At 49.7% G+C, this 15,366-nt stretch overlaps 1 protein-coding gene across 8 annotated transcripts in view; it reads right to left on the bottom strand.

Moving 5' to 3' along the window:
- Nucleotides 1-15,366, bottom strand: part of MICAL2 (microtubule associated monooxygenase, calponin and LIM domain containing 2) — a 212,788-nt gene that overhangs the window by 172,286 nt on the left and 25,136 nt on the right. For 7 of the 8 annotated variants that reach the window (XM_082683059.1, XM_082683062.1, XM_082683055.1 and 4 more), the window contains exon 2: nucleotides 14,203-14,274. The exons of the other annotated variant lie outside the window; for it this stretch is intronic. The gene's annotated coding sequence lies outside the window, so the exon portion shown is untranslated. The remainder of the gene's footprint in view (nucleotides 1-14,202; nucleotides 14,275-15,366) is intronic. 8 annotated transcript variants of the gene reach the window in all.

Raw genomic sequence — 15,366 nt, 5'->3', positions numbered from 1 at the left:
AATTTCGATTTCCAGGAGGCCCTCCTATCTCAGAACTTAATGGGGGTGCTGAGGATAAGAAAATGTAGAGACAGAAGATGGAAGGTGGATGCCAGGGGCTGGAGGAAGAGAGGAGTGGGAAGTTAGTGTTTGAGGGATAGCGACTTTGAACCTGAGAAGATGAAAAAGTTCTGCATGTGGACGGTGGTGAAGGCTGGACAACATCGCGAGTATACTTAATGCCACTGAGCAGCTCGGCACTTAACAATGGTTAAAATGTTAAGTTTTATGCTATGTAGATTTTCCCACAAAAAAAAAAAGCATTAAAAAGACCATCATCACCACCTCATAGTAAGCTGCCCAAGGCCAGAGTACAGAATTTGTGGCCCAATTAATACTGAAGTTAATTTTCTAAAATACATTTGAATTAAAACATAATAAGCAAAATAAATCATTAGGCTAATAAAAGAATCTTGCTCAGTGAAATAATTTATAACCTTTTTTTTTTTTTTTTTTGTAAAGTCATCTAGGCTTTTCTCATTCTTCCTTCCAAATCTTCTTTGACTCCAAAAAGACTATGGAAGCTCAGTCCTGACAAGCTGTAATTTTATCTCTTGTTCTGCCCTCTCCAGGCAACCACAACCACTAGCCCCCACACACACATTCAACACCTGTGAAATTCCTTTCAACACCCTGCTCCCCAGTCTTGGCTCCCTGAGCCCACCACACGCTGCTGGGGGAAAATGCCCCTGCATTCTGACCATCCCAGGCAGCAGTACCAGCAGACCGCAGCTCTGTGAAAGCAGGGAACGTTCTTCCCTGCAGCGTACAGACTCCCTAAAAGCTCCCTGACAACAGGTCTAGATCAGCTCAGATCTGTTGGGCATGCCATCACGCTCGAATGAGTGGAGGCAATGGCCATGCCATTAGATAAGCCTCCTGTCCCTCAAAGTCAGGGCTGGGCACATTTTTCATTGGCTAACATCAATTTCAGGGACCCTGGGCAAGGATCCTTTTGAAGAACCCTGTTGTAAGATAGAAAAGCTTCCCCATTTCAAAAAGCATTAAGTCTGATGTATCACACAGCATACTTGGTGTTGTTAAGCAGGGCAGGGAGCAAATCCTAACCCTACTAACTCCTAGACTTCTTTCCAGGCCCTTCTCCTCCAGACACTCTAGCTCCCTAACCCCAATTGGGTCAGATCCCTCTCACAGCATGCTGTACTTGCTTCAATTATAGCAGGTTCCTCTGTGAATGTTTTACTTCCCTACTCCCTATTCCTAGCACAAGACCCTCTGCATATGGTATGTGCTAAATGAATGAATGAGTATTCAATCCTTGAGAACATAGGAATTGTTGACCCTAAATGAGCATCTATGAAGTCTTGGGCAATGTGTTAAAAGTTTCATATGTATTAAAGAAGTTAATCATTAAAACAAACTTATTGTTAGACATTGTTAGACACTATTGTTATTCCCATTTTTCCAAGAATTAGGAAAGTCAGCCAATGGCCCGAGGTCACATGGCCAGAGTGGTGAAGCTGTAATGTGAAGCCCCATAGCCAGAATTCAGACCCCACATCCTTACCCACTACACCCATAGCATTCCCACTCCGAGTGGATGGATCCGAAAGGTATAGACGTGGTGCCCTGCACACCACAGCAGAGACATGGTCTCTGGTCCAGGCCAGGCACTGCTCTTCTTCCATCAAATTCCAAAATGCTACAATCTGGAAAATGAGATCTTGATGCACCATGAGTGGCTAATCCGCTGGCAGAAACTCAGCAAGAAGCTAGCTAACTTTCCGGCTTTGACGGATATGGCAGAGACAGGCTAGCTGATCGCTACACGCACTGTTCCTTCCTCCTGGGCCCTTCTCTGCAGCTGTGAGCACCCATGACCAGTTCTAGGTAATGGTTTGTGCCCACAAGTGATGTACACAACTTCTGGTGAGAACCTCCCGGGCGGGGGGGGGGGGGGGGGGGGCTCCGTGCTCATTTGCTTCTGCTGGAGCACAGCAGCTTTGGAAGCCACAAGGGGAAGACGGCCCAGCCATGAGAGGGGAGGAGCCGGATTCCCTGGGTGCCAAGCTACGGGAAAGCCCTCTGTGACCAGGAACATTTGGACTTTGCATACGTGACACAGGAACTTCAAGGGCGGGACAAGTGACTGAGATTCCGGGGGGGTTTGCTGCTAGGCAGTTAGCATCCCCTTAAGTAATGCAGGAGGTAAACCACAGTGTGGTAGACACGGGGAATTGGGCCAGAATTGTGTCAGAAATCTTTCCCTCCCAGTTACACTGTCAGTCACGTGGGAGTAAATACATGAGAGGGGTCTCTCACTATCACCATTATTGTGGGGAGTTAACTTCCAAAACAACCAGTTCTGCTGTTTTATAGCTCACTTTCCATCGGGACCTCAATATCCTGGACAAGTTGCTTGACGCTCAGAGCAAGCCTGCCCACCTCTCCATTTAAGCCCCCACCCCCCCACCCCCCACACATCTATACCCTGTACTGAAAATCCACAGCCCTTCCCTAAGTGAGAATGGATCAGGACAGGAGAAGAGGACAGAGAAGCAAGTCATTTCCTTGGTTTCAATGCACCACCCCCGCCTCCCGCAGCCCTAAGCTCCTGAGCCCCTGGGAGCTGATGCGGTGTGGTGGCAACTACATGGACTCTGGGCCACTGAACACTCCCTTAAACATAAACAAGCAAGTGTCTGTGAAATGTAGATGCGGTACCTCACGACGCACACTCACGCATCTGCTAAGCATTATTCCCACACCTGCCGGGGGGTGGAGGGGTGACTCCCACCACCTCAAGCTGAAGGCAGCCAAAACCAAACCAACACAGAAACTGGTGCATTTTCACACAAATAGAAAAGATAGCTCCTTCCTTTTGATCTAACTTATGCTGGGATGGGAGAGCTAACAGCGCCAAGTCCTTGCCCAGCACATCCTTAAGGCCTCTCCCCAGATGAACCTTTATATCTGGAGGGCACTGCATCCCCTGATGTGGTGAAATCAGGTGGAACTGGGTGGAGCCCAGTAACTGGTCTGGAGACAGACGCCAATGCCGGGGAGGAGACAGAAATCATAGCAAAGTGAACACGAAACAGATTTCTCAGCAATGCCCACTCACTCTGCACACAGCTCCTCAACCAGGAGCCTGGGATGACTACAGACCAGACCCGACCCTGAAGAGCTCACAGGCCAGCAATGTCTCACGGCATTTGCCTTCTGAAGGCCGAGGTTTTAAAGAGTTGTGCTAAGTTGAGTACATTTGTCAAGCCCCCCCAAATTTTTTTCATTGCCTGACACAAGTTCTGGGTTTTGTTGTTGTTGTCATGTGAATTTACCCACATAAAGTCAATCTTGAAAATGTGCACCAGCTCAGTCATACTTAGGTCTGTATCGCTTCCACCAGAGAAAACGAACTGGAACTCTCCCTCCCTCCCTTACTAGGCTAGGTTGCCTGGCAATGTCCGTTCCCTCACTTCCGCCTCCCTTTCCGTCACCACAGTCTGGTTTCCACTCACGCACAGAGCCTGGTCCAAGCCTCATGCCCAAGGCTGCCACACCAATCGCATTATCGCATCTGGGACACTATCTTACCCACTGTCACTCCCATTTTCAGTCTTCCCACACTCATCTCTTTCTAAATGCCCCTGAGACTTTGCTGTGTCCCCAGGTTCTGATCTTTACCCTCCTCTCACCGCCAAGGACCTAGTCACTCATAGTTCAATCAATATCTACGTCCTTCCGTGGGATCTGCCACACTCTGGCATAAACCAGCTGCAGTGACTCCTGTACGGAGACCTCCTGTGTGGTCAGCTTACCTCCCCTGTCCCTCCCCTGTACCCTCAAACTCAGTGAACAGCACCAGCTACATCCAGACTCTCAGGCCAAACCATTAGAGTCCCCCTTCCCTGCCCCTCTCCCTCGCCTCCCAGGCGGTCCATCGCGCAGTCCTGCCTGCCCAGCAGCCCCATCCACTAGCAACTGCCTTCCTCTCTGCTCGTACCTAAACCCTCAAAATCTCTTCATAAAGCCCTTCTTCCTCCTGGATTACCTCCCTCCAACCCACTAGCCAAATTCTCAAGCCTCCAATGAAGACACCTTTACACCAAAAACACACGCTTGGTCAGGTTCTGTTCCTTTTTCAAATCCTTCAACAGCTCCCTGACAAGTCCAAATGCCCTAGAGGAGCAAAACAGAAACCACCTTCATGATTCCCCCCCTTGCCAGTCCCCAACTGCTTCCCCTTCCCTTGTACTCTTGACTTACTGAGCCACTGCCACTCCTGACGAACCGGACTCCTCCACGGCCCCCTGCCTGTGCCTCAGCTCCTGCTGTGCTGTCTAGCATGCCCACAGAGTCTGTTTCCTCGGTGAAGGCCCAGTGGGCTCAAGCACTTGAACATGGAAGCCCACACGGTACCAGGGGTCCCAGTTGGAACCCTGGAGTCAGGCAGACTTGTGACAAACAAGACCCACCACTGTCTAGGTGCATGAGCCTGGATGAGTTACTGAAGTTACTGAACCTCTTTGAACCTCAGTTCCCCCATCCATAAAATGGGGATAATAATAGTCCTGACCCCACTGGCCTCCATGAGGATGAAACACAAGGATGGCTGGCTAGGCAGTCTTCTAGACAGCACTATTGTTCTTTGAAGTCTTTTTTTTTTTTTTTTCCCCAAAGATTTTATTTATTTATTTGACAGAGAGAGAGAGAGAGAAAGAGATCACAAGCAGGCAGAGAGGCAGGCAGAGAGAGAGGAGGAAGCAGGCCCCCCGCCGAGCAGAGAGCCCGACACGGGGCTCCATCCTAGGACCCTGACATCATGACCTGAGCCGAAGGCAGAGGCTTAACCCACTGAGCCATCCAGGCGCCCCTGTTCTTTGAAGTCTTACCTGGACTTCCCCTCAACCCCTTTACCACATCATACCCTGTGGAGGTTCCCATGATGGTTTCCGACGTCCTGCTGCACTTGATCCGCTCACAGGGCTGCCCGCCTGCTTGCACTGCGAGCTCTCCGCCGCACAGCCCACGGCCTGACCCTTGTGCCTCTGGCGGTGATAGATGCCCGACAGCCACCGCTGATGGGCAAAATCGTGACTACCGGTTGTCTCCTGGCCACCAAAACGACTGCAGGGGCCTCCAACCTAGCCTCTACTTCCCATCTTGCCACCACCCTCCTCTACCCTATTCCCAAAGCCCTCGAGGCTCCCTGCACCCCTTCCCTGCACCCTGGGCTCCCCAGGCCCTCCATGTGGACACACAGACAGGATGGAGTGACCGATGGCGTGATCGGAAGCCCGCAGCAAAGCTCCAAGGAGTGGCACCGGGAGGAGCCAGAGTGTCCAGGCACCAAAGCTGCCCTGCCACTTACTGACCTTCCTTACCTGTGTGTTGTTTTCACCCCTGGAGTCCATGCCAGAGGCCACAAAACCTGTCTGCACCGCAGATTCACCAGGAAGGGTCCAAAAATACAGCTTCCTGGGCCCACTCCCAAAAGGGGCTTATATAGCCAGAGGGCTGAGGGGGAAGATGTTTTTAACTCTCCGGGGAATGCTGTGGCCCAAAGCCAGGTCTGGGAGTCACTAACCACATCCGGTTCCACTCGTTACATTTACTGAGAACCTGCATCGTAGGTGAATAAGCTCTGTCCCCCAGCTTCCAAGAAATTGCCATCTGGGGGCGGGGTGGTGAGCAGGATGAGTGGGGGGCTAGACAAACAGTCACAACACAGGGATGCGGCACGGGCCAGACTATCTAGTACTTCATTTAGCCTTGCACCCAATATATTTTTTTGTGCATTGATCTGGTCTAGATGATTAATAAAAAAACTTAAGGAAAAAACCACTGTCTTTTGTTTTTTTGGTGTTTTCCCCTATTTTCCAGAGTACTCAGCTCATTCTAAGGACACAATTGGCATTCAATCAATATTAAAGATTCAAATAATTAGACTTTTTATATCATGCCCCTTTACCACTAATTCAGCCATCAACGAGTTGTCTATTTCTCTTTACCTTCCTAATGTCAGTGTCAGTGTGGGGTCTACTCCCAGGAAGCAGCTCGTACATGTTTGTCGAGTAAATGAATGTCTACCAGTACTAATCTGTTTTGGCAGAAACAGAACAGTTGATACTGTACCACCTTCAGAGTTAGCATTTAAAAGACTTCCAACATTTTTCATTTGAATGATAGACCTTTAATCTCAGGATCAATTTCCTGATATGTAATTAGACCACTTTGTTGTTTATACTGTCACAAACGTTATGAGCAACTTAATAGCTGCCTGGACCTCGGCAGCCAGCAGTGGGTGTGCCCAGGGCAGGGGAAGGGGCCATGCTTGCCCACTCCTTCCATGAGGCCGGCCCTCCTAGGAGTTGGTCCAGCCTCCTGTCTCCATACAGGGGCCTGTGAACTGCATTCAGCTTTTATGAGCAGGTATGCGCCCCTGCCTGGGCAGCTCAGCCCTGCCTGAGTCAGAAAGCCCCATGGGCTGTTCAAAGCCTACCCACATGTCTACATGCTCCAGAAGCCAGGCTCTATGATTTAAATGTGAAATCCCCTGTGCTGCGGAGAAGCTGCGTGATGAAACAGGGACACCCAGCAGGAGGTTCTCGTGTGAGATAGCCAGCCATGTGGGAGCAGGCAGGGCAAGCGGGAGTAGCCAGCAGAACGGACAGATTCTGCTTTCCCTGGGCCCAGCGTGGCCAGCAGTCTGTTGTTGTTATTGTGGTTTGTTTATCTATTTGTTTTAAGCCCTGAAAACCAGACGCATGTCTTGAGTGGGGAACATTCTGGATGTGGCTCAAAGATCATCTGGCCCTCCCACTAGGTCCAGTTTAGGGATAGGAGATCTGTAAATCCCTCTACACCAGGGACTGGAGGAAATTTTCCTGGAGTGCATGCACTCAGGGCAACTCAGTCTGAGACCTGTTGGCTTCCTTTTTCTTCTGCTGGAAAATCATAGACTCTACACACTGGCTATTTATTTGTTCCCGTCTTCCCCACAGACACTGATCCCCATGTGCCAGGCAAATGAACACTGCTGAAGAGTTCTCAAATGGGACCTTGGAGAAGTGAACAAGCCAGAAACAGAATGAAAAAGCTCTTGGAAACCGTGTCTGCCTTTCAGCGGGACCCACTGAGGGGGTCCTCTGTCCACGTCAAGTACACTGTTCTTGGGAGGCAATTCATGTGTCTGAGCAGAAGACAGAGAGAAAGACAGTTTTGTCCACTTCCTCGCTGTGCAGAGAAACTGAGGTCTCCTGGGAACTCTTTTCCCAGAAACTGCATAAAATCAATGAAGTTTCCAGACAGTAAATACAGAAAGGCCTCTCTGATAAGACAGGGCAGACCCAGACCCTAAGAGACACTCAGCTGCTGAGCTGACCTCTGAGGACATTACTGGCTTGCCGAGTTGTCCTGTACCATCGGTAGGAGGCTGGCGTGGAGGGCAACGTGCACCTGTGTGGGTGGGAGGCACAGCTCTGAGGACGTGGATGCCCCATGCTCCTGCTGACATGCAAAGGTCGTGTTCCTATGAGCTCAGAGACGCTGGGATAAGCACTCCTGGACCAGAGCCTACCCTGGCCACTCCCCATTCAGTGGTCAAAGTGTCCCTCACTGACCCACAGCCCAACAGACAGCAGTGCAGGGGAGAGGACTATAAGTGGGACCACTCTGGTGAATTTTCTCTGGAGGCTGTGGAGGTTTGGGAGATGGTGGCCCACCATCCCAACATAAGAAATCTGGGCTGGCTGAATGAAGATGCTGGTCTCCTCTCTTGGTGTTTGGGCTTATGCTCTGAAAAACGCACTCACTGTTTTTTAAGCAGCAACCATCTGAAAGAATCTTCCCTTTTTCTTCATAAAAAGAAAGCAAAACCCAGGAGCTACAAAGGAGACTGTGAGGTGGGACTGAGAAGCCTTTGACTCCAAATTCCCTCACCTCCTCCCAGCAAAGGACAAGTCAGGCTCAAAGCTCTGTTTCCCAAATGGATTTCCTGGGGCAGATCTCAGCAAGGATTCATCCATAAGGAGAGAGTCCAGGACTGCTAAAGAGTTCTCTCTCCACCATGACTCTTCCCTCTCTACAGAGCTGATATTTTTAAAGATTCTGGCTCTCTCTCATGGCAAGTCATCCACTTCCTGGATCGTTGTGCCTTGTAAATATCATCCTTAAAAACAGCTATATCTTTTCATTGGTCTTTATTTTTAAGTAGCCTTCTCACCCCACAGCTCAGCTCCTGCGGAATGACTGTGTGGCCCTGTCTGGAATGCAGATAGCTCCCTGGAGAGACAGTCTGCCCATGAACTCACAAGGGTGTTTGTTATCAGCTTATTTGGCAAGAGGAATCAGAGACATGCTGAACATGAGCTGCCAGGGTGGTGGGGCCCACCGGAGGCCTTCGCCCCATCCATAGACATCTCTGCAGGCGCGTGAGACATAAGATGTGGAAAATGGACGCATACCACCTGAAAACAAGCCCCATGCACGTTTCTGCAGGGAAAGGTACTTCAGATGCCTGGAGAATTCATATCGGGAGAATCTTTGCTGGTCCCTACGGATGTTTCTTTCAACAATGCTCACATAATTATCAAGTCTGGTGCCAAACCCCCTCCTCCTCCCCTAGCTTATCTCTCAACTAAATGTCTCACTGCTTTCACCCTCAGCTAAGAAGAAAACAGGCACGTAACTCTTCCTTATTCACAAGCACCAAATCGAGAGATTTCATACCACCACATCTTTTTCCTTGGAAACCTTCTGCCTTTTTATCTGCCTAGCAATCTCCTATTCGTCCTTCAGAACCCAACTCCTCCAGCACCTACTTGGTGCAGTGTTTCCAAAGTGAGGCTCTCTTTTCAGGGATTCCAGAGCATTTGATGTGTTTACGACAATGCCTAGAACAGTAGCTGTCACTTTGTACGCATCCACCTGGCTGCCAGCCCAAGACGCAAGCTCCTGGGAATAAAGGGATAAGGGCTTACTCACCCCTGCGTCTCCACAACGTAGCCCAGGACCTAGCTGTCAGAAGTCGCCTAGTAAATGTTTGATGCCCCAATCAGTGCCTGGCCCACTTAGCCCCAGCCCACCATTCTTGGTGTTGAGAGAGAGGCCATGTAAAGTGTGGAATGAGAAGAGACAATGGAGTCAGACACCCACCTCTGAGCCCTGGCCCCAGTGAGTTAATTCACCAGTATCTGCCTCAACTTTCTTCTCTACAAAATCACAAATAATGACACCTCTCCACAGGCTGCTGTGAGGGACTGACAAGGTCGTAGGTATCACCTAGTGCCTGCTCATTTCCTAGAGCTCAGTAGGAAAAGCGAAGCCAAATGGAGTCCTATTTAAAAAAAAATTTTTTTTAAAAGTTAATGGCTCCCGTCATGTGCCATTAAGACCGGGATAATGTGGCCACCTCCCACCCAAAGTGGTCTCTCTTGGAGTAAGAAACAGTGCAGGCTGTATTCAACCCACACTCTGAGCTTGGGATTCTCAGAACGAGGCCTGCTTAGCAACAAAGGTGATTTTGATCTGAATGACAGACCCACAAGAGGCCACTCTTATTGAGGCTAGGAGATCAGAGCCTTCGTTTCCTGTCTTTGGTTAACCTTTCACCCCAAGACACACCATAAGACAGAGGAACTCCATCCCAGCCATGGTAAGTCACTAAGCGCAAGCCCAATGGCCTGTACATGAGAAGAAGCCTCCTCTTCTCCATGTGGCTGCACCCGGGTTTTATTAGGTCCCAATAAACAATGAAGTGGCAGCAGTGAGGCCCTGCTAACGTGTGAGGCAGTCATGCTCAGGGTCAAAGGGAAACGTGGGAAGTGTGGTAGCTGGACCCACATGAGGATGCAACATGGCGCTGGGGGAGAAGCCACTTCAGGGGGTGTTTTGGGCTCCCTCGGTGGGGAATCGGGAGACCTAGCTTTCACCTGAGTTCTACCCCTACCCTGCTCCAAGGGTCTTGTTAAGTCAGGTCCCTGGTTTCTTTACCCATAAAATCAAAGAACTGGATTGGATCATCTATAGATTCTTCCCAGTCTTGATACCTTAGGATCATTGATCTTAGAGGCAGACCCACCTTTCTCAGCCCTTCCTCTTTCTGTGTTATTTGTGTGAGACCTCTCATCTCTCGTAGCTCCCACCAAGCAGACTTCTACCAACACTATGACTTTTATTGCTCCAGAGCATCTGGTCACTCCTGAGCACAGAGCCTGGCTGGGCAAGAATAGGAGAGACTTGGGACCATATTCCTCAGAACACACCCACTCTCTCTGGTCAAACAACGCAACAACTCAACTCCAGAAAACTTGTAGCACTGAGAGCTTGGCTATGCCAACAACCTCTGGTCATCTGGGTTGGCTTTTTCTCTCTCAAAGCTTTTCCTCACTCCCCTCCAATCCCACCCACACCCCCTAGGTTCCCAACTCTCTACCAAAACGTTAGACTGTCCCCATGCTGCTTGGCAAGAGACTAGAGCTATAACAGGCAGTTCTTCTCTCTCCTCTGGCATGTCCCAGGGTTGGGTAGGGGAGAGAGAGGTGGTGAGGCTGCACGGGCCAGGAGAAAAGTGCCTACAGAAGCAAGCTCCAGCTACATGAGGAGGAGGTGACCCGGAGAAGGCAGTGCGGATCGCCAGGACAGACAGAAAGCACTGAAAAGTCACAGAATTTTAGGAAGCTCCTTGAAATGCTACCTAGCCCTCTATACCTCCCCTGTTTCCTCAATGAGAAATCAGAGGGCAGGTGAAGTTCGGTGAGGGGCCCAAGGCCACGCAACTACTGTTGTTGACAATCAATACCAGAATATGGGTCTTTGGTCTCAACCCATTCTTCTCTCCACTCTACCCTGTTGACCTCAAGACCTAGTTAGGTTACTCTAATGAGGCCAGCTGGATCCCCTACAGACTCTAAGAAACATGACCCAAGTGCCACTTAGGGGAAGAGCAGGCCCGGAAGATACTTTGATAACTGTCTCCTGACCCCATGCGTTCCTTCCCCAGCTGACATGTCTGATTGTTCTTTCTCCAACCTTCCCCGCAAAATCTTGAGTTCAGAGGTCAGTGAGAAGGGAGGGGTGGGCCTTCCTGTCCCTACAGAACTCTGAATATCTAAGATAACCACAAGGATCTCTCTTCCTTGGTCTAAAGGAGGTTGATGGAAAAAAGTAGCAGACTGAACTAACTCACTAGAGGCCTGACCTTATCAGGCCAAGAATAGTCATTATGAGCAATTAGATGGGTCATCTGAATGTTTTTGACACCAAACAGTAGGATTTGCCCCTGTCCAGAGCCTTTCAAAGACTAATGATCACATCAACATCAGGAGAGGGACGCTCAGGGTAAAAGATTCAAGGAATTAATTATTCAGCGCCCATGACCCAGTTCCCGGAGGTGAGGCTAGGTGAGAAGAGAACTTACCAGCTCCTTATCGTGGCAAGAAATGCAAATACTTCACAGAGTAGTGTTCCTTTTGCTGCCAAAGAGGATCCATTTATGGTTAAGAGTGCCTCCCACCCATCCCCCCGCCCTCCCCAAAGAGCCAAAGTTCACTCATTCAACAAATATTTATTGAGCTCCTCTTAAGTCCTATGCCCTCCAAGGATTTACATATGGCTGGGGCTTTGCAGAGTCTAAAGATCATGGGATTTATAAACAGGAGGCCTGGGCTGTGTCCCAACTCAGCCCTTAGGCAGCTATACTACCAGGCACAAGGTAAAAATTTAAGTTAATTTTCTCATCTGTGAAATGGGAAGGAATCCACCTGCTTATTATAAAGTTGAAATGATCTTTATAAAATGTAAACTGCAATGTAAACCCAAGGCATAAACAACAAAAGACACAACAGTGCCTGTTTCTCCTGCCCTCGAGAAGTTTATAACCTGGATATCTTTGGAAAATCACCCAAGGTACATATTTGGCAAACACCACATTCCCTATAATTTGAGCAAAGGTTATGTTTCAACTTGCCAGTAGAGATGGGGCCTGTGGTCAGTCCCAGCCTTCTGTCTGGAAGCCCCAGAAGTGGCAAAAAGGGCAGAGTAAAAACAGAGTACCCAGGACCTGCCTGGCCCTGTATCATGCCTGGGTGAGTGAAAGACCCAGCAAAGCCTTATGACTGAGACACAGGAAAAGACCAACTGGAACTCTGGTCAATCAGAAACAAAACAAAGTTCCACACGAGCGCAACAGGAGTGAGCCAGCACACACATCCCTCCCCATATGCATTTAGACAAATGCCTGACCCTCCTCTATGGACATATTCTGTATTCTGCATTTCTCCAGGAACAAGGAAGGATTCTCAGGCCAGCAGATGGGCTGATCAGGACCTCTTTGCCTACACAGAATCAGAATTCATGCAGTAGCTTTTCCCCAGGTCCAGCCAACCCCTTCGTAGCCTGCTGACCTCCTATAGATCCTCAGTGCCCACCAGGCCAGCCTCTAAATGCAAGACCTGATTGCCTGCTGCTCCTCCTTGGGGATCTCCACCCTGCTCCAGCCCTGGGTTGGGCACTGATGCTCTCCCCTTCCCTCCCCTTCTCCACTATCCCCTCTACCAGAACCAGCCCTGGTCTCACAACTCCAGGAAAGCTCCTAGAGGCAAGGCTGGTTCTATTCATCTCTATGATCCCTCTGATTCAGGGCATTCTGTTAAGTCCTTCACCATCCTGTAAACGCAGAATGATGGTCCCCAAATGTTCTCTGGTGTCTATATAAAGAAGGGAGGCAGAGGAAGAAAGAGGGGAAAAGGAAGGATGCTAGACGGGAGGTCCAGGGCCCACATTCCAATTCGCCATTTGGCACCAATTAGGTAGGTAACCTTGAGAAAGTATCTTCAGGCCAGCCTCAGTTTCCCTGTCTAGTAATAAGGGGTTTGTGCTAAATAGTCTCTTGGGTTCTCTCTAATTATAAACCTCGGTATCACAGAAACTGGACTAGCCTGGCCATAGGAGACATGTGTCCGTGTCCTTAGGAGCTGCCGCTGGGGCTGAGTTAGCTGACTGCCCAGATCTCAGTCTCCATGGTCTATAAAAGAAGTAAGGATAATAGGACCGCCCTTCCCGGGGAGTGGGGTCCCCATCAGACATGGCCATAGAGCTTCAGGAGCCACAAAACCCTGGAGAAATCTTGGGGTTTGAATTTCCTCAGTCAACAAAGAGCTGCTGACCCCCTGCCACATGCCTCATACTGTGCTTCCAGCATGGTGCCGCCTCATACAGGAAGGCTGGACGATGGATCCATGCCCCCAATGTTCCCACAGCTAGGGACTGAGACAAACAAGCAGACAAACCTTTACTCAGCCAGTCAGTCATGTAGCTGGCATCTGAACAAAGCAGCTATGGGAGTACAGAGGAGAAGGAGGGGCCAACTCTGCCTGCAGAAGGGAAAGAAGCTTCTAGAAGGAATGGCATGTCCCCAGTGTGGATATCTGTTCCAGGAGTTGTGGGACCCAAGCCAGGGTCAATGAGAGAGAGGCAGAAAAATGAGGCTACAAAGTAAGGCTGAGATATAATAGGAGGGGGCCCTGAAGGCCACCAGGAGAGTGATTGTCAGCCAATCTTCCAGAAAGGTCTGGCAGCACATTAGAGGACGGAGCAGGGGAATAGAGTGGAGCTGGGGAGAGTGGTGGAGGCTCCCACAAGAGTTCGTGAGGGCAACTATGCCAACAAGTCATTATCCATCACTGTCCATACCTGGCTGCCCTACCTACACCTCCGGGGACTTGCTGAATCTACAGATAGAGCTGAACAGTTCTGCTCTCCTCCTAGGGGAACCCAAGCAGAGGAAGAGGCCATAATCACATTTGCAAATCTTGGACGCATGCTGCAGTGCTCTGCAGTCACTACCTCCAGAAGCTGCCTGGCTAGATTCTTGCCTGGGCCCACACCTGGGCCAGCCAGAGACAGAAACACCATCAGGTCTGGGACTGGAGTTGGAACAGTCTTACTAATGGGACAAAGGCAGAAAGCCCGCCCACCTGAAGGCCACTGACATAGGTCCCAGACATACCTCAGATTCAACCCCTGCCTCCCTCCCTCCTCTGACAGCACGGAGAGGCAAGTGAGGCCTTCACCAACCAGTGACTCTCCAAACTGGATCACATTCACTTGCACTTAAAGAAAGAGCACAAGCACCCCTACACTTTCCAAAGCCTGAAGCCTACTCCTCAAGCACAACTCAGCATCATGAAAGAGACTTACTTGATTCGTAGGCATCACAGCAACTAAAGTCATCTCCTCCTGGGACAAGCCAAGCACAGGTTGCCACGTTCCCTTAAAGACAAGAGCCAGGCAATGAATGTCAGTTACATTATCTTACATTACAGCCTCCTATCTTCTCCTGGCCACAAGGTCCCACAGGCTGGGGACTTTACCCCGTAGCAACTCTACTCAACAAGAGGAAATGCACAGGGAATTTCTCTCTGTGCTCCAAGTTTTGCATGTGAAGACAGGAACTGCTAGGTGGTTAAACAAATCCCACTGTGTCTGCTATATGGGCCTCCTAGGGTTTATCACATCGCTAGGCAAAGGTTTACAGAGAAAGTCAGAGGGGTCTGGGAAAGATTACTTCAGTAGCTCCTTTAGTAGAAACAGAGAGTGCCAGAATTTCTAAGGTGAAGACATGTTGAAAGTAAGTCAAGCTGAAGTAAAAACTTGGTAGTAAGTCACCAATGTGAAGCCTGCCATATTTCCCAAGGTGGAAAGGGTCCAAAGCACTAAATAAATTAGGAAGTTCTAGAAGCAGACCATCTGGTCATGGCAGAGTTTCCTAAACAAACTACTATCTTGGCTTTCCTTGACCACCCAGATGGTTTGGTCATATCCTCCAGCTTCTCCAGAAAAATGCCCCCGCACCTGTTTGGAAATGGAGCCCAGTGTTCTAAAGCACTTCTAAGAATTTACTTTCACAACTCCACATTTCTGAGAGGTGGCCTCAAGAGGACAAAAGTCAACACAGAGGAGAAATCAGAGATGTCCAAGAGGTAACACACATATTCCACTGACAGAGACATACTTTGCTCCACAGGGCGGTGGGCTGACTTGCCCACACGGTCACACTTGTATTTTCTCTGTACACCAGGGTCTGTGTGTAGAGCCTGGGACTTGAACTCACTTTCAGAATTCTCAGTCTATGAATGTGAGAGCAGCTACTATCTACTGAGCACTGACTGAGCACGGAACACACACTGGTAGACCAGATGCTGTTCCAGTGGCTCCTCACAGACTGGAAGAGAGGCCTAGAGAGCAGAAGACCCCAGCCCCAGCTCCATGACACAGCAGAATTCAAGCCCAGGGCTGGTTGACCTAGTGCTCACCGGCTTCCCAACCACATCAAGGAGTGAGGGGTCCGAGCACAGCCCACAA

This window comes from Mustela nivalis, assembly GCF_964662115.1.
Source record: "Mustela nivalis genome assembly, chromosome: 9".
NCBI classification, from domain to species: domain Eukaryota; kingdom Metazoa; phylum Chordata; class Mammalia; order Carnivora; family Mustelidae; genus Mustela; species Mustela nivalis.
The sequence above is the reverse complement of the archived record's forward strand: the minus strand, read 5'-3'. Positions and strand labels throughout refer to the sequence as shown.